The following is a 27,164-nucleotide window of genomic DNA, read 5'->3' as shown; positions in this document are numbered from 1 at the left end:
TCATAATATACTAATTTAGGACTAGTGGACACAGTGAGGTAGCAAGGCCCTTAGAGCAAGTTTTCATAGGTAAATCGTTATTTAATAAGTGAGCTCTTGGCCTAGATGAACAGACTATGATCTTTGATAAAGTGATTTGTAGGAATTCCCTGAAGCAAATAATAAAGCTATTTACTAATTTAGTCTTATCTTTCCAGAGTAAAGTTTTCCTGGAAAGAAAATAAAGCAACTAAGGCATGTTGATATAGCTGATCTTAGTTCCCAGGAAATAGATAAACAAGATTTGGAAAATGTTGATAACTTTGAGGCTACCTCCAGGTATAAAGAGTCAGTTAATTTTACTTTTCTCTATGATTCTGAATTAATTTGAAAATCCCCATAACGTAAAGCTTTTAAAAGCTGTAATACTGAGGTCCTCTTCTTTCAAAAATCTAAGGAAGCTACTTGGTTACAGATAAACATATGGAAAACTAAAGAAATAACAAGCTACAAAGGATTGGGCAAGAAGGAGACTGGATAAACATCAGGAATAATAGGAAATGTACTAATGTGATGATTAGAAAATAGCTATTGATGTGAATGTTTTAAAATTAAAACACCTGCAAATTGCATTTTAGCTAATTTGAAGTACTTAATATATACCAGATAATCTGTTACGTGCGTAATATACATTATGTCATTTGATTCTCACAAAACTCTATGAGAGAGGAATTCTTAGTAGCAGCATTTTACAGTTGACTTTACCGTCTTGGCAAGGTTCAGTTATGTGTCCAAGGATATAAAGCCACAAACAGGTGGAATAAAATTCGAAGATAGCCTCTTCTGGCTTCAAAAAGTGAGAGCAAAACTGTTGCAATAAACTAGTTTAACTTCACAAAACGGAATAGAAGGTTTTTTCAATTATTATTTTCATTTTTTAGGATATAGCAACCTCATATGGAAGCCAGTGCTTCTGAATGTGTCCAGAATACGTTGAGAAAAAAGTTTGACCCCAAGACCTATCTAAAGAGAAGAGAAGTAACTCCAGATAAATGGTGTTTATGCTTAAATGCTCGAGCTGGACAAATACATTGCAGCTGAATTTCAGTTACAGTCTTGATAAATGGATGAGGGCCCCTGACTTTGAACTACCAGTACTTAGAAGCACCTGAGAATGTGGTCATTTGTCAACATTACTGCTTACTTTGGTTTTAGAAACACAAGCAATGTGCTCATGCACTGACATTAGTGCATACAAAATGTGCAATCTATCATTATCAACAAATATTTATGGAGCACTCGCTGTATGTGAGCTAGTTTCAGAAGTTATAATGGGAATTTATATAGAATACAGAAACCATCCTATTGTGTTTGCCCTTTTTAGCCATATGTAATGTTTCTATGAACTGTGAATGTTGAAAAATATACTTACCCATAACAAATCTGACAATTTTAGAAAACTAAAAATTCCTTTTTGTTCCATATTTTAATAATATTGAGTTCAAAATATTCCACAGTCATGATTCCTTTCCAAACAAGGTTGGGTTTTAAAATCTGACTTAAGTGAGTGATCGATCAGGCATTATTAGATTGGTGATCATCACTCGGTTTTGCATTGGGGAAAAACAGAAATATAAGAGATGTTTTCATTTGAAGATACTGCCAGCTATAGCATACTGTTTGAGTAGACATGTAAAGGAAAATGCTTGTTTGTTTTTCTATGGGAATTTAAATCATAAACAGTTCCTGAATCAGTACTCAGTTCTGCTACGGTTTAGATCTCACAACCTCATTTATTAAGTAAATATTATTTTACCTGATGCAATCCCTTTACAAACAAATGGCAAAGGTGTTTTAATTTTATTTTTACAAAGAAGAGATTTGTAAGAGATTTGTTTAAAATATGTTATAATTCATTTACTTTTGAGCAGAACTGGTGGTGGCCAAAATAGATAGATAATTGGGTTGCTAGGCAACATATGCTAACTAATCATTTCAGTTTTGTAAAAGTCATTAGCAATTAACTACCCTCATTGTATTTTAATGACTGTCAACTCATATCTAACAATTGAAATTGGAGAGAGTGGACCACAAATTTTAATGTATTTCTTTATTTCAAGGTGCTGTTAACTTCAACTTACAAGTCTTCCATGCTTTGAGAAGAGATGCAGTATAAACACCAGTGAATTAATGTTTCACATTAATTGCAATACTGTTTTCAACTTAGAAAAGTTAAAATACACAAAAATATGACATACATGGACTCTACCAACATTCTCTATTTTGGGTAAAGTCAGAGGTTAAAATTAAAATACTACAGTCTGTTGGCTTTTGAAGGTTACTTTTGACTAAGAATAGTACAGCAGAGAAAATGAGCAATATCTATAACTGCATCGTCAGATTAAATAATAATAGCTAATATTTATTGCGCTTTTAACATGTATCAGTCATTTTTCTAGGTGACTTCCATTTATCCTCTCATTTAAACTATGATCACATGAGGGAGGTACGATATTTTTCCTAATACGCAAATGAAGGCTCCTGAAATTCAAATGCTAGTAGAGGAACCAGAAAGTAAAAGTAAAAAGATATAATTCCAGACACTGTGTTGTTGGCCACTATGCAACATTTCCTTACATATCAGCAAGGTGCTACAAATCACAGAACAACAAACACACTGGCTGAGCAGGCAAGGACCAACATTACACGAGAAACCTTTACATAAGCATACGACAAGAAAGCATTTATGTTTTCCAGCATTTAATATGAAAAGTTCTAAACATATGGAAGATCTGGAAGACTCATACAATGAACACTCATATACCCACCATCTAGATCTTACAAATAACATGTCGCTGTATTTGCTTTATCACATTTCTATCCATCACTTTATCGATCCATCTTATTTTTAATCTATTTTAATGTTAGTTCAGATCTTTGATTTTTTACTACAGTAGTGCAGAAAAAATGAAATGGAAGGCCTATTTAGAAAGAATGTTAGGCATAGACTGGACACTTGTTTTTAATTGTCTATTAAATACCAGTCACTTAACTTCTAAATCTATATTTTGCCTCCAAATATGAAGTTGTGAGGATTTAATGAGAAAAAAGATATACAACACTTACTATTCTACCTTGCACAGAGTAAGCAGGTGTTCAATAAAGTATAGCTAAAATAATGAAGCTAATGAGAAAATACAAAAGCAACTAAGCTTATACTGCACCGAATTCGTTTATGTACTGGATGGCTTAGGATAAAATAAAATAATCTTCCAACTAGGGAGAAGAGAGTATTGACCAGATGTTTTATATCTGTACCCAGAAATGTCTTAAAATATTTAGGGCATTAGAATTAATCAAGTAAAATAAAGATGACAATAAAGATCAGAATCTATTTAGAATAATGAAAGACGACAGTATCAAGAAATATTATTAGATGAGTATGTTTACCTAGTTCCCCATGAAAACAAAAGCATTCCTTCAAGCAGCTGAGTTAATATAGTTCAAGTACATTGCTCTTTGGGGAATCTTAAACTAGAGCACCCAGAATAACCAATTATCTCTTAAATTGTCATTATAATGTGGATTTTGTGAACAGTACTTTTCTCAAGTCCTTAAGGACATTAAGTGAAAGCTATACATGTGCCTGAAACGCAAATAAACAATTATTTACTGCAACTACTTTAGCTCTCCAAAAAAGTAATAAATATAACTTTTTCTTATAAAACTTAAGGCACTTCACACATTTCTCATCCCCAAATTTACCACATACTTACACAGAAAAATGTTACAAATATGATTATAGGCAAAGTCAACAATATCCTTAAAAATAATTTTTGAGTTTCCATCCACGTAGATGTAATCAGCCTCATTACCACAGCATAAGGTGGAAGGATAAATAAGAAAAAGTCAATTTAGCCTTCCAAACTTTAAAAAGCAAGCTAACAAATTCATTTAATTGAGAATAATAGAGAGTCAAAAACATCTGACTTGGTGTTGGAGGGCAGAAAAGAATACTGCTCTAATGTGGATTTATTAAAATGAACTGGCTGCAAACTATGTCTTTAAATACCCAAATGATGGAATTGTTTACAGTCTTCGTTTCAATGCTTAAGAATGCTGGCCCGGTACATTGGTTTTAATATAAGTGGTGCATTGGTTTTAATATAAGCGTAGCTATTATTGAGATATTCTTTTGTAACAAACTTTGGTAAAAGTAAACTGATATCTGTTTCCTTAAGTTATTACTGTTTTGGGATATTAAGAGCCAATCCAAACCAATGGGACATTGGGAATCATTAGCTTTCATACTACTAGATCTGCAGTCTGGACTTAATATATGCAGTCACAGACAGTTTGATTTTATACTTCGTCCATGAATGATAAATGAGAAACGATTATTTATGTGAAAGGAAGGCTAATCATAACTGCATATATATTAATTTGATTTTTTTCTCATGAATAAAATTCCAAATAAACAGAACGAAATGTCCTTTGAAATGGAATGTAATTAAACTTGCCTCTGATAACTTTAAACATGCATTTATATTAATCCTAATATAAAAAGTTCATGACATAGTTCCACATCTGCCTAGCTTTCACTAGCACACAGAGTGTACATCTGTCCTGATAAACATTCTAAGGTACTAATCCAGATAAACAACACAGGTGCATTTATAAACCTGGCAGAGTCTAGTTCCAGTTTTATATTATTAAAGACATAAAATGTTTAGGTAGATTTTGCTTCTACACTTACATACATTAAAAAGACGGTCTTTAAAAATATTTATTTTGTGAGGCAATAGGAGAAAAAGCTTTACCTCTAGTGATGTTACATGTTTTGACCAACAACCCTCTACTATTAATACTGATCTTATAAAAGAATAAATCTAATCTAAAACATAATGAAAATGGAATGAAAATAAAATATGTAGGACACTGAGAAAATCTAATTTCCCCTTCCATTGAAATTCAGCCTCTGTTATATACCTCTTTTCAGACAGAGGAAGTAAAGTCACAGTATTACAAAGGCTCTACTGAGAATATCTTCTTGTATAAATTTAAATTTGGAGAATGGTTCCAGAAATTTCCCAGGTGACTTCAATAATGATGAAAGTTTCTCTAACTGCATTGGGGGTGAGAGGCAACACAGAATATAAGAAACATAATCTAACCTATAGCTAGGCCAAGTGTAAGAATAGTAATGGATTTTAACTACACTAAAAATGGAAACAAAAACTGTGATTCTATCAAATCATCCATCAGAAGACACACCAAGACACCTAGGAACTAGAGACTTCATCGAGCTATAGGAAACATGGTCTGAGGAGTTTCTGGTAATTAACAGTAAGAATCTGGGCTGACTATTCTTTAGTGGAATTTGCCAGGAGGCAGTAGAGAGAAAGATAAGCAAGCAGGCAGCATGCTATGTAATCAGCAATGTCCACTGGAGGGCAGCCAGTGCATGTTCTGGCATGAAAATGGTATTAGGGAAATCTGTTGACTGGCAAGCAATAGAATTACTAAAAGGCAATGCTCAACAATGGTGGAGGCTTAACTCAAAGTGCTGCCAAGCAGTTAAAGGGACTGACTACTAAGATATCTACTCAGAGATGGGGAAACACCAAGGATCTAGGAAATCAACTACAATAGAAGGAAAGGTCTTTACCGAGAATACAGCCAAGAGTCAGTTATTAGAAATAAAAAGAGAATCAGCATCTAAGTTGAACTTGAAGCTGATCAATAGAATTACCAACCAAGATAGTAAGAAACCCTCTGATAAAAAGGAGATTATTCCAGAGGGTGATATTGGTTTGAGCATGAATTTTAAAATTAAGCAGCCCCAAATGAGGGATCTTGATAAAAGATCAAGAAACCAGGCAATATATTACTATCATCTGCAAAATTAAGTTGAACTATGATGATTCTTAGAATATGGTTGTCATATAAGCAAGTGTGTACTGAAAACAGTGGTATGATTAGGTATATTGCACACAGTAGTTATTCTCCTACTCAATTGCTTACTGAAGAGTTTTCCAGCTGCATAATCAGCACCTAGATGTCCGTTTTACTCAGGGTTCTGTTTTTATAGGCAACAGAACCTGACTCCAAGTAACTTCAGCAGAATGTAAATTTATTGGAAGAAAAGCTGTAGCTTATAGAATCAACAGGAGGGCCGAAGAACCAGGCTCAACAGATGAGTATTAAAGGGATTCTGGGCAATGTCGACACGAGCAATGTCATGCTACAGAAACTATCAGGATACGGTATTGATTTGGCATCTTTTTGCCAGACGTAGATAGCTGCCAGCGTGTCATCTCATGCATGACTAAATTTTCAACCACCCTTCCACCACCACAGCATTCCCTTAGATTCGAATTCCTGAGAGGGTGTATGTGATTGGCTAAACTTAAAGCAGGCTTACACTTGAGCTCCCAGAAGGTGGTTTTCCTTCCACGCACTCTCAGCCTTAGGCAACCACTGGTATATTCTTAGTCATTACAAATTATTTTTATGGTTTCTAGAATTTCATATAAATGGAAACATACGTATTCTTTTCCATCCGGCTCCTTTCGCACAGCATAATGTTTTTGAAAATTTTCCACATCATTGCATGTATTAGTAATTTATTCCCATTAATTGCTGTGCAGAATTCCACAGAAATATCAAAATTTGATTATCTATTCACCTATTGATGGGTTTTCAGTTGTTTCCAGATTTTTGCTAATATGAAAAAAAGCTGCTATAAACATTCATATACAAATATTTGTGTGGACATTTGTCTTAATTTTTCTTGGGTAAACATCTTGCAGTGCAATTGCTAGATTATAGAATAAGGGCATTTTTGATTTTGTAAGAAACTGCCAAGCTATTTCCAAAGTGGTTATATACTCTCTGCATTCCCACTGGCAATGTGTGAGTGTTCCAGTTGCTCCACATACTAAGTATATTTCATCTTTTTAATTAGCCTAAATCTACTGAGTGTATAGTAATAACTTATTGTGGGTTTCACTTGCATTTCCCTGATGACTAATCATGCTGGTCTTTTCTTCTGTTTATTGGTCCATATGCATATTTTCTTCGGTAAAGTGTTCTATCTGCTCGTGCCAGATCGAATTTTCCATAAACAGCCACAATATCTCCTGTCCCACATGTTTTTCTTACAGTATGATTGTAACACATAGACCATCAAGAGATAGGGTCTATGTCCCTCTACTTTGAATTTGGGCAATCTTGTGACTTCTGAGGATATGTCATTAGAGGTCACAAAAGAGATGCTTGCTCCTGAATTCAGGTACCATGCTGTGAGGAAACACAAGGAACCACATGGCAAAGCCACGTGTAGGTGTTCTGGCCAAGAGCCCCTTCTAAAGTCTCAGACAAAAGCCAGCATTAACCATCAGACTTGTGCATGAATAAACTTTTAGATGACTGCAGCCACCAGCTGCAGATTTGTCTTATAAACTGAGGCCTCCAACATACGGTACAGAGACATGTTGACCCTGATATGTCCCTTCCAAGTGCCTGCACCACAGAATCCATGAACATAATAAAACAGCTGTCATTTTGCACCATTACATTTAGGATGGTTTGCTATGCAGTAACACATGAGTAAAACACAGGCTTTGAGATGTAATCAAGTAGTTAAAGATTCCTTAAACAATTTAAACTGATTTTTTTCCCTACTTGTAAAGGTCATTTTTTGTTTCATAGTATGTGGATACAATTAAGTTTTTGAGAATCTGAAAATTTTCCTAAAGCTTGACCATGTTAATGCATATGTACATATAATATACATATGATATATATATATATACATATATATATATAAATTTTTATATAGAACTCTCACTTCAAGCGTTATTTGGACATTATTCTATCATTATAATTTTTTATCAACGTTAAGTAGGCTGATAAAGTTCAAGTTGATACCTATTACGAGAAAATGAAACAGGTGAAGGTCACTAGCATTTACTAATTTCTCATTAACTATCTCACAGCTCTAAATAAGATTTTCCTATGGTCGGATTTGCAAGTGTGCAAGGAAAAAACAAGAAAACCAAACCAAACAAACAAGAAACATGCTGAATTCTATTTTTGTTAACTCAGAACAGATGCCAAGGTAAAGAGAGCCCAAAATCACTATTTAGCTAGCCAGGTCACTGCACAACTATAATTACATCAGTAATTCAGGGTTATAGATGTGCTTGTATTCAAATTATCCAGGACAATAAGATAATGTAGATGTATATTTGGATATATGTAGGTTGGCTTAAAATATCTTGATAATTGTGGATTAATGGATATGAGTTCAGTTAGTCAGCATCTCTAAACTTACTAACAGATACCTGATCTAGTCTTGTATTTTTCCACTGAAGTTTTATGAACTAATTTCAGACCAACATATAGCGGATACTTTCTGGGTATCTACATAGGATAAAGTGCTGGAGATAAATGAGGTAAGATAAATGTGCATCCTCCAAGAATCTCAAAATACTGGAATAATATGTTTTTCTTTTGTCTAAATTTTATTTGCAATCACTAAGGTTTATCATGCTTTTCACAATAAAAATAATTTTTTGAAAAGTCAATTTCTGTAATCTACATTAAAATTATGTTTAGAACTTTATATATAAACTATTATGTAATAAGACAGTCTGCTTATGTATTTACACATCCACCCTCTTTTTCATGAATTTATTGACTACAATTATCTTTAATGATATACTTTCAACTTTTTCTCTAATGACATTGGTAAATAAAAATCCTGATAATACATTAAAAATATATTAATGATATACAAACTAAAACTGACATTTGAGTTACTATGAAATATTTGAAATAGGAAAAAGTTTTAACTTGGAGTTAAGGGACTACCTCATTATGTATCAGAATATATGTACAACTGAGAAAATTACAATAGTTTCTAATGAGACTACTATCTGTCCATTTCATTCCTTTATCAATGAAAGTGGACATGCTTATAGAGCTCCTCTATTATTATTATTATTATTTTTTTTTTTTTGAGAACTTAATGCCAGCTTACCCAAAAGGCAAACTAAATGTTTAAGAGCAGCAGAAAAGCTATAAACATTGATTTTGGTTAGTGTTTTGTTAAGAATTTTCAATAAAACACCAACTTTGTCATCAAAGGGAAAAGCAGAACTCTGTTATACTTGCTTACACTTGTTTTATGGCTTAATGTAATTTTTAAAATATTGTTACATATTAAGGGTGTACCATAAACTTTTCAGTATGTGGGACTTCTCATTATTTTAATCGGATCAAGATGAAACTTTGTGAATATCACAATTTCATAACTGTGATATTTTTGGATTTGTTTTTAGACCTATTGGAAAAAGAAAGGTGATTATAATCTAATTCAGAAGGTAAAAAGAAAATTCTTAGCAATGTGTTTATTCCCAATCGTATGGTTTCTCCTCCAAATCATATTTCTTCAGGTTTTACTTTGAGATGAATAGATAGCAAATTTAGAAGAGATTTATTTCAATCTTTCCATTATCTTGTTTGTGGCAAATGATGCATTCTGACATCTATCTTTTTTGAACAGCCCTTCAAGCTTTATTATTTGTCTCTCACTTAACTTTCTCAACACCTAAATATTGACCATTAAGCCCAGGAATGAAAAGTTTGGGGACTAGTAATCAGTCATGTGACTCTGGTGAATAAGGGGTTAGGAGCCCAGATCTAAACTGTCAATGAAAATCAATACTTTATATATCAAAGGTTTTTTCTGCCTGGGCTATGGAAATGTTCGTTCATGTAATATATTTGATTTTACAGCTTAAATATATAAAGCATCCAGGCAAGATTTTCTATTCCTCAAATTCTGAAGGTATTTATTTACTCTATGGATAAGATCCAGGTTGTTTGAACCAAAAGGATAATTTGACTTATTTTTCAAATATGTGTTTGTTTATGCATCACAAAGCATAGGCCCACTGGCTTAACAGGCAAGCATACCATTTAAATACATATAAAAATTTATTCTCAAATGCAACAATGTCTCTGGCCAATACTCCTTTACTTCACCACACTGAAAACAACTGATAAAATCTGTGCTATTTTTATTTAATTTTTATTTTTTTAACTAACTAAAGTGATACATGCAGATAGCTCATAAAAATTAAAACTTTACATATGAAAAAAAATCCTCTTGATCGCACCAAAATTCCAGTTCTCTTCCAAAAGTATCTACTGCTATTAATTTGGTATTTATATCTTTAGATCTCTTTCTGGAATTTAAATGCATTTATTAAAATAGCTGTAAGGCAAATTGACTTTTTACATTTTATAGGCAAATTAAATAATTTGGCGTTCGTCAGTCTGAAGTTTTTCCCAGTTCACAATTTATACTGAAGCTCTTGTCATTCTGTAATATGAAATATATCTCATTTATGTACAGGGGTACAGTGATCCAAGATACAGAAATGCAAATGTTTAGCAACATCTATGCTAGTTGTGATTTAAGTAGTTTATTGTTTTAAGCTTCCGGAAAAAATGCTGTAAGGAAGACTCTTGTATATGCCTCTTGGTGTACCTGGGCAATGATTTCTTTAAGCTAATTTTATGTGCCAAGTACTATGTTAATTGAGAAAGGCATTTTTACCTCCTCATTGTACTGAAGGTAAAAACTGATTTGTCTAAGTTCATATATCTAGCACCAGGATTAATGTTCTTACCAACTGCTCTCTACTCCTTGCTTTTAAACAAAATAACTACTGAGTCAAACTGTATTCACATTTAAATTTCAGTATGCGCTGTCCATTTGTCTCTAGAAAAGCGATAGCAATTTACATCCACAGTAAGAGTGACATTTTCATTGCTATGTCCCTAGCTTATACTTCCAACGACAGGAATTGGTTTTAAGTAAAACATTAATGAAAAACTCAATATAGATCTTTACTTACCGATGATTATATGGACCTAAGCCATGACACTATTGTGAGAGGCGTAGTGGGTACTGTCTCCAGAGAAACAGACAACAGAGTTCTGTAAACTAAACAGGAATGTGGTCCATTTCATCTGTCTCATATCTTTTTAACTATGCTTTTAAGATTTTGTAACAGTTTTGAATAAACTCTCTGTGTACTTTCGGATTCCCATTTTTTCCTGCTTCTGGTATAGAAAATAGAAGGGTGAACACTCCCTCACAGACTGAAAAGATGATTCTGTTGTCATATATATGTAAGTGGTAGTAACAGAAAACTGGATCTACTCTCTAATTACTGTTAGAAATAATGGCTTCTCATTAACTATTCCTAAACCAAAATTATCATTCTTGTTGGATGCCCTCCATCATTTAACTGATGCATAAAAAGTCTATAAAAATTTGAGCAATTTAGTCATCTAGTAATATATATTGCTCATGGCTAAAGTACATTTGGGTGTTAGATATATTTTTAATGGTTGAGTTCGGCATTTTATTATTTGGAGATAAACTGTACTTCTGCTATCGATGAAATTTCAGTTGAAAACTTAAGATAAAAATTTAACCTCACAGTAATGACGCTTTTCCTGTTTCTATTTTCTGAATCACTATGTATAAGATGGAGGTTATGTTTCCTTGAATAATAACTAGTATAAAATTATATAATCCCACTGCTTTATTTGAATGGTTCATTTTAACTGACTTACTTTTAAGTTTTTTCTATTTTTATTCTGAGTTTCTTTCTTTTAAAGTTAAACTTCTAAGCTATACCTTTACACACAATTTTTCATTTTTAATATTTTTGTCAAATGTATTAGCGTAGTTTATGATATTCTTAATATTTCAAGTGTCCATTGTTATCTCAAGTTACTAACTCTTCCCCATTTGTTTGGCTCTTTTATTTCTTTGTTGACATTTTATTTGTTTCACTTGTTCTAAGCATTGCTCATTGAAGCATTTTTATCTTATTTTAAAATCTTTGTTAGATAATTCCAACATCTGACTCATCTTGGCACTGTCATCTCCTGAATATCTTTTCTTTCAGGTTGTAATTTTACTGGTTCTTGGTGTGACTAGTGATTTTAACTATTATATTAGGAGATTCTGGATCTTATTTAAATATTCCACTACAGCAGACAGTCACTTTGTTTAGATTTAGCATGTAGGTCCTGGCCTATTTTTGAGGGGTGTAGATCCAATGACAATGTAATTTTTCGAGCCTTTGCAGTGCTATTCTAGCCTACTCCATTTATGAAGTATACTGCTCAGTTATCACTCTGAAAACCTACGTGTTTTCTATTCTACACTATAGTTCAGTTCTTGAACCCCTTCATATGATGATTTGTTCATCACACAAGGGTCTGCCCAGGACTCCATATGCAGTTTAAAAAATCTCTTTCTTCTGAGATCCCTTCCAAAGCTCTAGACATCAGATTCCCTAGCCGGCCTGCCCTCTCTCTTTTCCAACTTTCAGAGCCCTCTCATGATCATTTCTCCAGGATTTTTAGTTGTACTTATCAGAGAGAAGCAGGGAGAAATGAGTCGTCTATTCCATCTTACAGGTAACCAGGAGCCCAGTATGTAACCTTTTGAGTCATGTTTTCTCACTCAGCATAATGCTTTTGAGTTTCAATAACATTGTTTTATTTTTTTTCTTTTTTCTTTTCATTCATATTGTATATATCCAAGATTTTGCTGTTATGAAGAGATTTAGAGTTCTATCTTCGGGTTCGAAAATTAATTATTTAAAACCTCTGGGGCATAAGATCACTCTATTATTATTCTACTTTTGTTCCTTACTCTTTGCTGATACTTTGGGAGTAGATCTTTCTTTAAAGTTTTGATATTGGCTTAAAATGTTAAAATATATGAATTTTTCTGAATATATTCCATCCAACATTTCTATGTGCTTTTAATTGCTAGTGGTGGAGGTAGATGTGGGTCAAAGAGGATTTGAATCAGTTCAAACTGCTAAGATTGTAAGTGGCATCAAATCCTTTTATGATAAAAAATATACATAAATAAGTGATTATTTTTATAAAGAAATGTATAATAAGGAAAGTATGCCACTTTATTTTTTTTTTCATTTAATCTGTACCACAATGATGGGAGGTAATGTAGTCAAGGTAGACTTTTTTGTTGTCAATTTTATGGGAAAGTAGATATCAAATATACTTGGGTAATTTTGATTAGACATTTGATTAGAATGTAAAAAACAGCAGAATGCAATCCAGGTCTATGCTTCTTATTCCATATTCTTTTTGCTTCAGTTTTACTGCTAAATAAAATACAGCTTTGCCAAATTAAACTTTGAACACCATGCATAAAAGCAGATATGTAAGACTGTAATATAACAAAGGAAGTTTAACTTAGTTGGAATACAATAGCTCGTTGAAATTCCTATTAAAATACTATTAAAGATGTATATTATTACATTTTACTTTATAATTTCACCAATTAAAATTTCTCTAACTGTTATTTTTGTTATTTTTACAAGGATGCATATTCCTCTTGAAACAGCTTTAGCTTTTATCTTTCATGGCTTTTTGCTATATAAATATCCTTGAAAAGAAAACTGGTAAAATGGGTCAGTTAATGCCCATTTGCATAACATGTAGAAATATGAGAGACCTAGAAAGAATTATCACCCAACAATTAACAAATGGGTTTGGAAAATGTAGTTTTTGGAGTTCCAACTCCTGCAATGCACACTATACTGTGGCATATCAATAAGACAACTAAAAGATGACAGACATTTGTCACAGTTTACAGGCTGAAGACAATTTGGAAATGCTAAAGTCGGTTCAGTGGCTTAGATGAAATAGACTGGAAATAATAGTTTTGTATTAGAACATATGTAATGTAAATTAATATTTTGGCTATTTTGTTTATTTGCTTTAGGTTTATTCCTTTATTTGCTGTATGTTCTATTTCAAATTAAATGTATTGGTTAATTACATTATATAAGTTTCGGGTGTACAACTTTATAATACTGAGCTATTTTAAATAGAAAGATGATTCTTGTTAACATACTCACATTCAGATGCTTGCATTTGGATATTCCAATGAAATCAACACAGTTGGCTTACACTCAATGCCCACATTTGGAAAAACTCAGCTTCTCAAGCCAAACAGTTTTGATATTTTCCAGTTATTTATTCATAAAAATGATATAATAAATGTCTATATTTCAAAAGCAACGTCTTTGGTGTAGTATGGAAATGTGTGTGTGTGTGTGTGTGTGTGTGTGTGTGTGTGTGTGCCTTTTTTTTTTGCATGCTAAATTAAACAATATATTTGAAGTGCTTAGGACAGTGCTTTTCCTTCTAGATTATTCTGACGATAGTATCTTCTTAATCTAATGAGACTAGTAATTGATCTATTTAGTTCAACCCAGTTCTTCCAAACAGCTATCTTAGGTTTTGGATAAGAAATTATCAAGTAACTATGTTTCCAGAATGATATCCTATGATTCTATAATCACTGATCAACAAAATGTGTCTTAATACAAGCCATCTCCAGGGGTGGGTTTGGGGGTATGTAAACATGAGTTAGAGTTCTAGGTAACTATGATATATAACTCTTGGAAGAAAAAAAGAAAGAGGGAGGAGGAGGCGGGGGAGGAAGAAGAAAGACGGAGGATGAGTAGGGAAGGGGGAGAAAGAGGAGAAAGAGAGGAGGAGGAGGAGAGGAGAATGATATGGTAAGACTTGGCCTATAATCACATGACTCAAAATAGTTGTCTCTAGAAGCTGCAATACCTAAAGCCCTAGGATACATACTCCCAAAATTCTATATTCTAGAAAAATTTTTAAATTTTATTTTATTAGTTTCAAGTATACAGTACACTGTTTAGATATTTATATAGTTTATAAAATGATCCCCCTGACTGCTCTTTCTCTCCTCTGGCCTTCCACCTAGCCATTACGTTACTGCTAACTGCATTCCCTATGCCGTGCTCTCCATCCCTATGACCAACTATCAACTACTAATTTGTACTTCTTTAACCCTTCACCCCTTTCTCCTAGCCCCCGCAATCGCCCTTCCCTGTGGCTCTGGCTGTCACCATAATGTCCTCTATATTTGTGAGTCTGTTTTTAATTAATTCTTTTTAATTACTTTCTTACGATCTTCTTAGCTACCAACAGCTATTACATGTCATGACTTCATTATAACAAGTTAGGTAAGCAATTCTCAATTCTCTATTAAGGTCCAGAACAAGTAGTTTTGTTTAAATAGTTTCCCATTGGCATCCAACATAAAGTCTATATTTATTCTTTTTTTTTTTGATGAGAAACTTTTAAAAATATATATACTGTATTATTTACCAAAGCCTGATATAATCATACAAGTTTGAAAATTTTTTTATCACATACCAGCACACATGTTAAGTCACAAACCCCCTCCAAATACACAACTGAAGTATAAAGAGATGACAAAATGCAATTTAAAAAGTAATCTATTAGAAAGTATTAGTTGTCCCCAGGTTTGCTCTCCTCATTTTCCACATATTTCCAAATCAAAACTTTGTAAAATCATTAAAATAATTTTGCTAAACCAAAAATCAACATTTTGTGAAACTATTTTAAAGTTATAAGTGAAATATTTTTGCATATTCTTATAAAATAGCTACTACATGTATTATGAATAAATGGATGTTATAAACATTTTAAGTAAAATGTAATTTACAGTTATTGCCTACATTCTGTGATCTTTTTTACTTCCCCTCTGCTATTATTCATGATCACACTGCTATGATCCTATCTCCTACCAATGAAAACATGTTAAGTCCAGGTAAATTGTCATTTCATTTATTAAGCTTTTCCTAATCATTTCTACAAGACTGTGACACTCATTCTTCTGTTTTTCTGTAGTAATGTCTTCTTGTTGCTCTTTAAGGTACTGATTTTCTGACTGGCTGCCCTGCCCCCGCAACTAGGTAGTAATTTGCCTGCTGGTAAGGACCATTTCTCCTTTATAACTTCGGAACCTGACACAGTGCCACACAGAGAGCAGGTGTTCGATAAACGTTTCCTCAGTTGATTTATATTAATATTTCAATATTAATGCAAATTCAAAAATGTTAACATGCATATACAGATGTTATATATGATTAGAAAAAATAAAGCCCTCTATTTCATCTTCCCCAATTCTTTATAAGCAGCTTATGTCTGAATGGGAATATTTTCCTAGACTTCTAAAGCCCAAATGAGTTTTTAATTATACATGATAGCAGACTATTATGTGAACGGATTTTTGTTTCAGTGATTTTATTCTTTCCTTATCTTAATGGGATATTTTTGAGAAATTTATTTTCCCTTTACCTATGACTAAAATGTTAAAGTCATATTAGCTCTACCTCACAAACTTGCATGTAGGAAAGAGGTTTATAAGTATACTTTGAGGCGGTGCAAATTAGATGTATAATTTTAGAATACTCAAACTAAAAATTTCGAAGTACTCTAAACCTGACACTAAGATATCATTATTCTAAGTTTTAAATTTTATATGAAATTAGATTTTTTGAAGTGAATGAAGGTAAGACAATTTAATATTCTAGTAATAGCCAGACAATAATGTTTCTCTTCCTTATAGCAGTCATTATGTTTGGAATTTAACTTCCATTTGAGTTGTACTTTCATGTATATTTTTAAACAAAGTATATAAAATATTGAGAAATTCATTTGCAAATATTATATTAGATGGTCTATGAACACCAACTTTGACACCCACAACTATTCTATAATGTAGGCACCACTTTACAGACAAGGAAACTGATGTCAGAAAGAATAAATAACTGGCTATCTTTATCAGAGGATGTCTTTACCCTAAATTCTCTTAACATTTCTACTTCCTTTACAAATTTTTCATTTTAAAAATAGTTTAAATAACTTCAGCTTTCCCAATAAATAATAGTTAATAAATAGGAATATTTAACATTTCATTTGTTATGGTTAATATCACTATAGTAGTTATTAAAAGTCAGAACCTACTATATACAAACTCAAGAAAGGAAATGTAGTATATTAGGTGCTTCTAATACTGGGCTGGGAAGACTAGAGCTGAAATTATAAGATTTTAAATATCACCATGATCTCATGAGCTAAATTCTGATAACTATGAATTTAATTTTAAAGCAGAGAGAGGCAGGGATAGTTGAGAGTAGAGATTATGGAGCCAGACAGACAATCTGGGTAAAACAAAATCTGCTCTTAAAAAAAAAAATTCCTGTTTTATTTTTTTATTAAATTTATTGGGGTGACATTGATTAATAAAATTATATGTTACAAGTGTACAATTCAATAATATGTCACGTGTATATTACATTTTGTGTTCACCACTCAGATCCCTGTTTTAACTCTTACTAGATTGGCAAGTTATTTAAACTTTCTCTGTTTCGATTTTTTTCTGACAACTAAGTGAAGATACATATAATATATATAAAATTTAGAACAGTACCTGGTGCATCATCAGCACTATAAACAAGCTGTCAGCTATTGTTTCTTTTTTTTTTCTTTCTTTTTTTTTGGGGGGGGGCAAGCTTGAGTAGCTCACCCTCTGTTCTTTTCCCCACAATTATGGCTTTTTTAGCAAACTGTACTTCTCCTTGCCAGTAATTGTAGTCAGTAGATTCTGCAGTAGAGAGTAAGTTAATTTTCCCTATGACTGGTACAAACAGAAAATAGTAATATATTCAAGAATCTCTGGTTTCATCATTTACCCACTGCTTTTCTCCCTCCATACAGTTTTCCTTGGGGTAAATTTTCCAATCTCCACTATTCCTCACCATTTAGATGCTGATCACATTGAAATCTCTTTATCCAACAACAAGCTATCCCCATGGCTACAATTGAAATAGCCACCTGTCTAATGGCCATATCCAACCATATACACAAAGCATGCTAAAACATGTTCTTCTTATTGTAATCGCATTTACTGAATAATATCCAAAGTTCTTGGCATAACGTATAAGACACGCCATGAACTAGTTCTTCTCTCTAGCAGCCCTCCCTTCCTCATACTGAATTGCTGTGGTGTTCTGGCATAAGACATGCTGGTTTCTGCTGCTATTATCCTAGAATGCCCTTCAAGCCTAACACTATCTGACCTTTCTAACTTTTAATTTCAGACCCAACTGGGCCATTTTATTTTCCTGAAACCTTCAAACCTTCATTGAACATTATCAGTATGGATTTCCATTTCCCTGAATGGATACACACAGAAGCAGGGGGCCGGGGTGGGGGCAGCGGGGGCAGTTTAAGCCCAGAAGGCGTCAAGGTGGTACTGATGGATCCATCTTGTATTTTATGGTGTTGGAAGAGGCACAACAAGAAAAGAAGAGCCCATGGTTTTTGAGGCACGATGACCCGGCCAATTCATTATTATTGTTCAAGTAATCTAATAGACCATTACATCAGCAATCCTCATTCAGTTATTAGTAAGTATATGGAAAGCTAAGATATTGTGAATGATGGAAGATACTTGCTATAATAAAAGAGTTACAGAATTCCCACCTACTCACCTAGCACACATAAGTATACCGTTATTCTTGGCAGTAATGAAAAGTCCTAACAAATGCAAAAGAAAAAAAATCCAAAAACCCAGGCTTTCACAAAAAAAAACAAACAAACAGACAAAAAAAAAACCCAAAAACCAGTTTATCATCAACTGCTAAGAATACTGAAGTGATCATAGAGGCTGTTTACATTCTGCTCCTCCTCTCCTTTCAGGCACATGGTATGTTGTCACTTCCATTTACCCTTTAAAGTTGAGTGTGGCCATGTGACTTGCTTTAGTCAAGTAAAAATCAAGGGAAGAGATGTATCTATATTCTAAGTGGAACCTTTGCAAAATCCTGCAAGATTTCCCACACCTCTCATTTTGAGAGATCACAAAACATTTCAGTTTGGAGCTTCCATCAGCCTGTGTCCCTGAATGACTATGATGTGCAGATCCTCTGCTAAAATACATTTGACTCAGGCATAACTTAGACATAAACTCTTGTGTTGAGCCTTTTAGATTCTAACTTGTCCTTCTTGATTTAATGTAAATACTGTCTGTGGACAATATGGTATCACATATTGTTCATTTCGTGAACTCTTTCGATAGTTTTTTAAAATAATATTAGCTTGCTTTGGGGTTTATCTATCAAATAGTATTGACAGGATTTTACAAATCAGTGTATATTTTATTATGAGTCTCACTTATGTGTTGTACGTTTATCAACTCCTACACAAATATCTCAAAACTGGGCAGTTTTATTGTCAGTCGCATAAAAGGAATTTCCTGAAAGATAAGAAAGATATTTGAAGACTTGTTTCCAATCTTTTCTTGATTTCTTAAATATAATTAACTGAAATTGTTAGTATGAGGAAAATAATGTATCCTTTGCTATTTTGTTCTTGAATTTGTGTGAATGTAGTGCATGAAGTAGTACAAAGGAGAAAAATATTCAAAATGGATGAAATAAAAATGAATAAATTATGTATATGTGATACAATTTTTTCTTTTTGTAGTTTATTTTTCTTCTTTTTTAAATTTTTCAATTACAGTTGACATTCAATATTATTTTATATTAGTTTCAGGTATACAGCATAATGGTTAGATACTTATATAATTTATGAAGTGATTCCCTGGTAAGTCTAGTACCCACCTGGCACCATACATAGTTATAATATTATTGACTATATTCCCTGTGTTGTACTTTACATCCTATGATACATTTTTAAGATATTGGAGTGACATTAGTTTCTATATGTAACCAATTCATCATGGTCTCTAAAAAAAATCTTTTTTTATCTTGCTTAGAAAGAAATAGCTCAATTATATATTCTAAAAAGCAATCTACAGCATTTCAAGTACATGGGATGCTTTCTAACCTTTAATTTGTAAGGAAGAATTAGCATATAAATAGGTAATTAAGAAAAGGCATAAAGGCTATGATAGAAACTAATCTATTTAGAATAAGAATAAAAATTTATTTTTCTATTTCTTACAGCACGAGAAATAACAACATTTATATAACTGAGAAATAAATCCTAAGGCTGGGAATTTTGTAAGTTGTGTTGCCTTCTAGCTTACAACTGCTCCTTTAAAACAGTGAAATAGTTAAGTGATCTCTTCAAAATCTTGGTGAGAATGAATGTATATTTGATTTACAACAAATGTCATTACACTGAGAGGCAGATGCATGGGGCTGGCTATGCTCATTCACTTACTGCAGGACTTGCTTCCACACATCAATTCTGCAGAACTTGTGATTCAAATCTATCATTTAGCTGTATTTAAATTTACTAGGTGTCATGGGTGATTAGACAGCCAAAGTCATAACTGTTAAATCTATTAAATGCTTGTGTATGACCCAAGATAATAGTACAATATTTATGGTTTATTCAAGGAATAAGAGGTAGTTTGGTGTGATTACAGAATTGATTGAAATTATGGGGAATGTCTTAAGTAATGTCAGAAAGGATGCTGAATGTCATGATGCTCCCATTGTTTAATGGGGGAAAAGGTCAATTATTTTTAGTTTATATTATTTTGCTTGCCTATTTATTTGATTTTCACTGTAGAAGTGGTATTATGTACCAGCATAGTGTAAATAATGGACTACTGAAATGTAGAGAAACTGGAAGCACAGATAAGTCCAAAACTAAACTAAATTGTGAGGAAAACCAGGACAGGGGTCACTTCTAAGGAAGTGACTTCAGAGGAGCATGCAGGAATTCTCTGGGGCGAAGGAAATATTTCATATCTTGATAGGGATTTGCATGTTTCAAATTTTGAGGGGTTACACAGCGTATGCTTTTGTCAAAGCTCATGTTGACTTCACTGTATGTGAACTTTACCTCTAAGAATATAAGGTATGAAAACAATTACTGAACTCTAGATAAAGATATGTATGCTGATGTGTTTAGGGGTAAAATGCATCAGAGTAAGATGAATTGATCGACAGATGGATACAGAGATAGGTATATGGGATATATGATATGAGATAAAGCAAACATATGAAGATGTCAGAAATTGTAGAATTTAAGTGGCAGCTATCTGGATATTTACTATGCCAGTATTTCAAATTTTCTGTTTGGAAGTCTTCATACTCAAATGTTGAGAAAAATAAGCCAGATCACACTGTGCAAAATACTTTGCAAGTGATAACAAGAACCACATTCTGCCCTCAAAATTATTTAAAAAATAGTTAATGGAGACACAAGTCTGAAAAAGATCATACTATTATAATAATAAACAAGGTTCCATTAAAATCTTGGAAACTTTGGTGATGGTAAATTTTTTTTTTCTGAAAAAGACATAGCTAATATAACATGAGTAATATATACATATATATATATATTTTATTTCTATATAAGATATATACTTCGCAAAGTAAAACTATTTTCTAGTTGAGCTGGACTAAATATTAATTTACTTACATTCTTGATAGGGTGGGGATGGGGGATAGAACATAGTGGCTTCTGATTTTTCTAGAAGAACAAAATTATCTTAATGGAAAAATCAAAAGGTACAGACATAACTTATAGATGAAAAACATTACTCCTGTCAGAAATATAAAAGGGAAAACAAAAAGATTCAGGTGACTTCAATGTGGTCCTAATTTCTTTGTTTTAAGCAATTCCTTTGGAATAATCTGCCATTTTTCTTTATCCTGGCTGGGTAAGTAAAATGCCTTTAAAAATGTTCCCATGCCTTACAAAATATAGTGTTTGATCATCTGGGTGGCTAATCAAAATATTCTTATGATTTTTTCTTAAAAAAATATATATGTGTGTGTGTATGTTACTGCCTTTATTAAATTGGTTTGTTTGGCTTCAAACATTTAAAAACTGGTTTTCATTCAGGTTAATGCTCATTTTATACAAACATGATAAAAACTAAATATTAAGCAAATTCTAACCACTGACCATCATCCAAAATGAATTTGTTTGCCAAGTATTAGGATAACTGCAGAGATCATTTAAAGGTAATTATTGAAAATGTTAGATCCATAAATTGAGTTTCATCATACTTTGGACTTGTTTAGACGGAAACATTTACATTTTAAAGTACTGACATTTCCTGATCTTTGGAAAACAAATTAAGAGTGTATCTGTTTCTAATAATGAATGTATAGAATAGGTATGAATTATACTATATTTCACATATTGTGTACCACATTGCTGTAGTCCTAATAAGTATTACTATACCACTCTACTTAGGTTTATTTGGAATAGATTCAGAAACTTCAGGAAGAATTTCAAAAAAACATTAGCTTTGACCTTCCTGATTCTAGTCTCTGAAAAGCTAAAATGTTTCATCTGGTGATTTTAAGCTGTTGATCCTCTTTCAAAAATCTCAAAAGAAACATATGGCAAAATTACATCGTACAAGCTTTCCACTTCATCACCTCATCAGAAATTGAAACAGAACATTAGGAATTCAGCCAAGAGTTGCCATCCAAAGGCCACACTTTCTGTATGCTGACTCAACTCCGGCATTAATTACAAGTACATATGATGGTTACTGATATATCTTTGGAACATCCAGAAATTGCTTGAGAAAATATAGTAAATTATCCTTGTCAAATTTAGAACAGGTACGCAAATCTTTCTGAAAGGGAATATGAAAGTGAATTAAGGAGAAACATCCTCTAATCAGACTCAGCTTTAACTTTCAAGTATGTAGGGCAGCTATGTACTTTAAAAAATTAACTCTGATATTTGATGATTTTGTTTCATTGGAATTTTAACAAATACATATCGCACTTGATTTAAGAAATGTGTTTAATAGTCAAAGTTCGGTTCTTTTAAATAATCTCAGCAGTTAATTGTATAAGATATAAGCTTTATAGGGTAGAATAATCTCCAGTAGGTGTGAATATAAATATATAGCATAAAGAATGTTTCATTTAAACATGCCAAATGAGGCAAAATTAGCAGCAGAGTATTAGCTATAACTATTTCTCTATTACTGACAAGTCAAGGACAAGTGGGCTAAGGAGAAAGGATGAACGCAGTCACAGCATAATTTCCAGGTTTATGAGTTTCTTTTCTCTCTTATATTCATGTTTCCTTTATTTCCTTAATCATGTTTATAATAACTGTTTAAATTCTTTGTTAATTTTATCATCTCTGTCAATTCTGGGTCATTTTAACTGATTTTTTCCTGGTCGTAAGTCATATTTTGCTGCTACATGTATTTTTAGTAATTGTTGGTTGGGCCCTGGACATTACGGATGTTAACGTCATCTATGTTTTGTTGTTTTCCTTGAAAGTGTACTGAGTTTCATTTTGGATATTTATGTACTTGAATATCAACATTTTCGTACTGAGAAATTTTTCTAAGCTTTGTTAGGATGGGTCTAGGTTACCTTTTATTCTAGGAATGGCATAACCTCCCTCCTATAATGTGGCCTTTCCGAGGTCTCTACTGAATTCGCAAGTGATCAATAAGGCTACTCTACTTTGGTTAGGTTCTGGCCCCATGTGAACTTATTTGAGAACTTTTCAGTTTCTACCTCTCTGATAGCTGTTCTTTGCCTGACCTCGTGAAGTATCACCTTATGCATGTGACATCTATTCGGCTAAACATTCAAGAGGACCCCAATTCAGTGCATAACCTCTCTGCCTTGGTACTCTGCCTCACAAATTGCAGCCAAATTAGCCTTCCAAACTTTTGTCTCTGTCTCCTAAGCCTGGAAATTCTGTGCTCAGTTTGGGATCACCTTCCCTCTGCCAGAGTCTAACAATGACTGTGTATCCAGGTTAAAATCTGGGGCTATTATAGGGTTCACCTTTTCTTTTCCTACTCTCAGGGGTCCTGCACTGCCAGTTCAAGTCTGAAAAGAGTCGTTTCACATGTTCTTTCCTTTTTTTAGCTGTTCATAGCAGGGGCCACAATTTTAATATCACTTTTCTGTCATGATCACAAATGGAAATGTTTCATCTGTGATTCTTAAAACTCCCCAGAAAATTCAAATGTGCATTCGAAGTTGAGTCCCATGTTTTAGTTGACATGAATCAACTTAGGGTACATATGAATGAATTCAGTATAATAGAATACATAATCACCTTATAAAAATGTACCTATAATAATATTGTATGCCAACTTTAGAAAAAAATTTTAAAAATGTATCTAAAACATCTGAATTATCCATACTTTCATAAAGATATTATATACAGGCTTTTTTCCCAACTGAACCTCAGCTATTTCTTAACTCATTATGTCCTCTGTTCAATTAATTTATTATTTAACACACAGGTAACCTAGTTTCTATCTGACTGTCAAGTTTTAGTTATAAACATTTAATTTTCATGCATCACTGAATAGCTTGGAAATAATTATATAAAATTGTGTCTTGATTTTATGCCATCGGAATTTGCCTTGGGAAATATGGGCATGAAAATCTACCCTCTAAAATAGGAGGTTGATAGCCCAAAGACCAAATCAGGCCCACTGCCTGTTTTGTAAATAAAAGAATGTTTTTGTTTTTTGGAACCTAGCTAAGCTCATTGTTTACATATGATCTATGGCTGCTTTTAGACTACCACAACAGAGTCAATAGTTGAGACAGAGACCAGATGGTCCTCAAAGTGTAAAATATTCATTATTTACCCCTTTGCAGAAAAAAATCTGCCAACCTCTGCTCTAAACGCATATATTTGAGTACTGGTTCCATTCAATAGATTGTAAGCTAATGATCCTACAAATGTCATATTCGTTTATTATTTAGAATACACTAGCACAGTAAGCATGGGAGGGATATTCTTGGTCTAGCTTCCTTTATCTCCCTTAGTTTTATGGAAATGCTCTGGCAGGGGAATACAAGTGTGAAAGAAGGTTGGAAATAACAATGAAAACCCTCATTGGGTGTTTAGAGCAGTCATTCATCTTCTTCCAGTAGTCCTCCTATAAACTACCTCCTCATCTGTAGACACAGCTAATATTTAACAAGTTAACAAGGCTTATTTGTATGCATTTAAGAGAATACATACACATACCATATTGTATTATATTTATAAATGATGCTTATAAAATGTCTCAAAATTAAGTACAAATACAACAAAGTTGAAACACACTAATAAAGAAGGCAATGATCAAAGCTAAAATGATGATGTACAGTCCAATTATTACATGTACTGGCTACAAGTCAGGTTTGACTTAGAGGTAAAAAAGCTTTTGCAATTTGTTAATCCCACAAAGAACTGAACAGGAACTAGACTTAAGGACTCGACTCTAAAGTAATGTCTAAAATATCAAAAGCACTAATTGCTTATAACGTGTATACTGTATTACCAAAATGTTTGTTTCTTTTTTACATACGTTACACTACAAGAAATACCGAATTTCTAAAGCTATTAGAATAAACAAAATACATTTAAATTAAAATGAGTTTGAAATAAGCCCCAATTCTATAGAGCATTTAAAAACTTCTAATAAATGCTATTTTTTTCTTTCTTCTGGCATTAAAAAAAATCAAATTTCTATCTTCAGTAGTATGAAAATGAAAACATCTGATTGACAGCAAATTAAATCATATGGTAACAGGCTTTCAAATATCCTTGTGATAATGAGCCTAATAAAGAATGAGGTCACTGCTTTGAATCTAAAATTACAATTTATATCAAGAAATTGCAAATATATATTCATTGTATATTTGCATTTTAATATAGCAATTATTATTATATTCCTTTTATTTTAGTTGAATGATTTAATGTACCAGGTACTACACTATGGTCTTTGTAGGCATGGTCTTAAAACGATTCATTCCACATCACTGATATATAGTTTATTTCAGGTCTCAGAGCAATTGGTATGAACATACCCAACTGGCTGACTGACAGAATCTATTGTGTGTCTGGCAATGGGGTCAATGAGGGAGATATATCACTTAGCAAGGCATATGTACTGCCTAACCTCTTGGAGCTTAGAGTCTGTAGTTTTATTGATCTCAAGGCACTGGGGACCTCCATTCTCACTATCCACACTTTCCAAGAGTCCTGTTAGGAAGAGAAGTGGAGGTGGTAATTGTGAGCTCTTGTCTACTCTGCCTTCATACTTCACTGTCAGTCTCCCCCTGACACTGTTCTCAAGGTGTTCAGGAATGAAAAGTGGTCCTCTTTTTAAAGAGATTTGGCACATTGTACACCTTACACTTGTGCAGTGTTATATGTCAATTATATCTCAGTAAGGCTGGCAGGGAAAAGACTTGGGACTCCTCTGAGTCAGTAAAAGGGAATTTTTCATTCAGTCTTACATCTCTATGACTTAATGATGAACTCCAAACTATAAAGTGCAATGTAGGAAGACTGCAAAATACTAATTTTTATGATAATGTGAAATTATTTGGGAAAATGAAAAGAAGCTAACATTGATGTCCTACTAACCTCTGCCTTTCAGTGAAGCTATACAGATATGACAATGGTGAACTAATAACAATTCTTTCAGTCCAAGCATATTATTTCTCACAGATATATATCTTCATTACAAATCATTTCTGAAACTTTTCTAAATTTAAATGAATTGATAGTTCAGTTCCAAATATCACTGTCTCTCTGGAAGTCCATCTAATACAGAACAATGGCAACAGGGGTATCTCAATAAATATATTAAACAAACCAGTACGTTTCAATTTATTTTATGGTTAAAAACACTTCTATTGCATAGGAACTTTTTCTTGGAAATTCCTTTTGATCACTGCATTTTCTATTATGATGGTCCTACAAACATGTATACTTTTTCTTTTTCTTTACATTAGGTTTCTCTAACATTACAGGTCACAAAATTCTCAGAAATAAAAACAGACTGGGTTGAAAATTAAAACTGCACAACTATTGCTACCTTCAACTGAAGGTGAGGTAGTTGGGCACAATTTCTGCTGAAGGATTCACTGATGACCTAGAGACACTGGCATAACCATTATTTCTATGACTCCTTTAATTTTGAGAAAATAGAAGTTTCAGTATTCTAAGACTGGCACCTTTCTTGTCATCAAGCCATTTGGCATCCAGTGGGGCATATGTTCACAGCCTGTAGCACTTATTTGAAAAGAGCTACAATTGCCCTTGAGAGGAGTGAACATAGGATGAATAATTCTGAGGATAGTAATCCAGGCAATTCTAAGCCAGCCACCTTAACTGCCATCGAGCCCAGTGACATGCAATGGAGACTTATAAAGAGGTCATGAAGCATCAGCCATTTTTTTTAAGGCTGGAGATGTACATGAAAAATGTTTGAGGGT

At 32.9% G+C, this 27,164-nt stretch overlaps 1 pseudogene; it reads right to left on the bottom strand.

The window, feature by feature from the left end:
- Positions 1 to 26,065, bottom strand: part of LOC120592512 (archaemetzincin-2-like) — a 57,802-nt pseudogene extending 31,737 nt beyond the window's left edge.
- Positions 26,066 to 27,164: the final 1,099 nt, after the last annotated feature.

The sequence above is a fragment of the Pteropus medius genome, unplaced genomic scaffold, assembly GCF_902729225.1.
Source record: "Pteropus medius unplaced genomic scaffold, Ma_sr-lr_union100, whole genome shotgun sequence".
Taxonomy (NCBI): domain Eukaryota; kingdom Metazoa; phylum Chordata; class Mammalia; order Chiroptera; family Pteropodidae; genus Pteropus; species Pteropus medius.
Note: the sequence above shows the minus strand (reverse complement) of the source record. Positions and strands in the feature narration are given on the sequence as shown.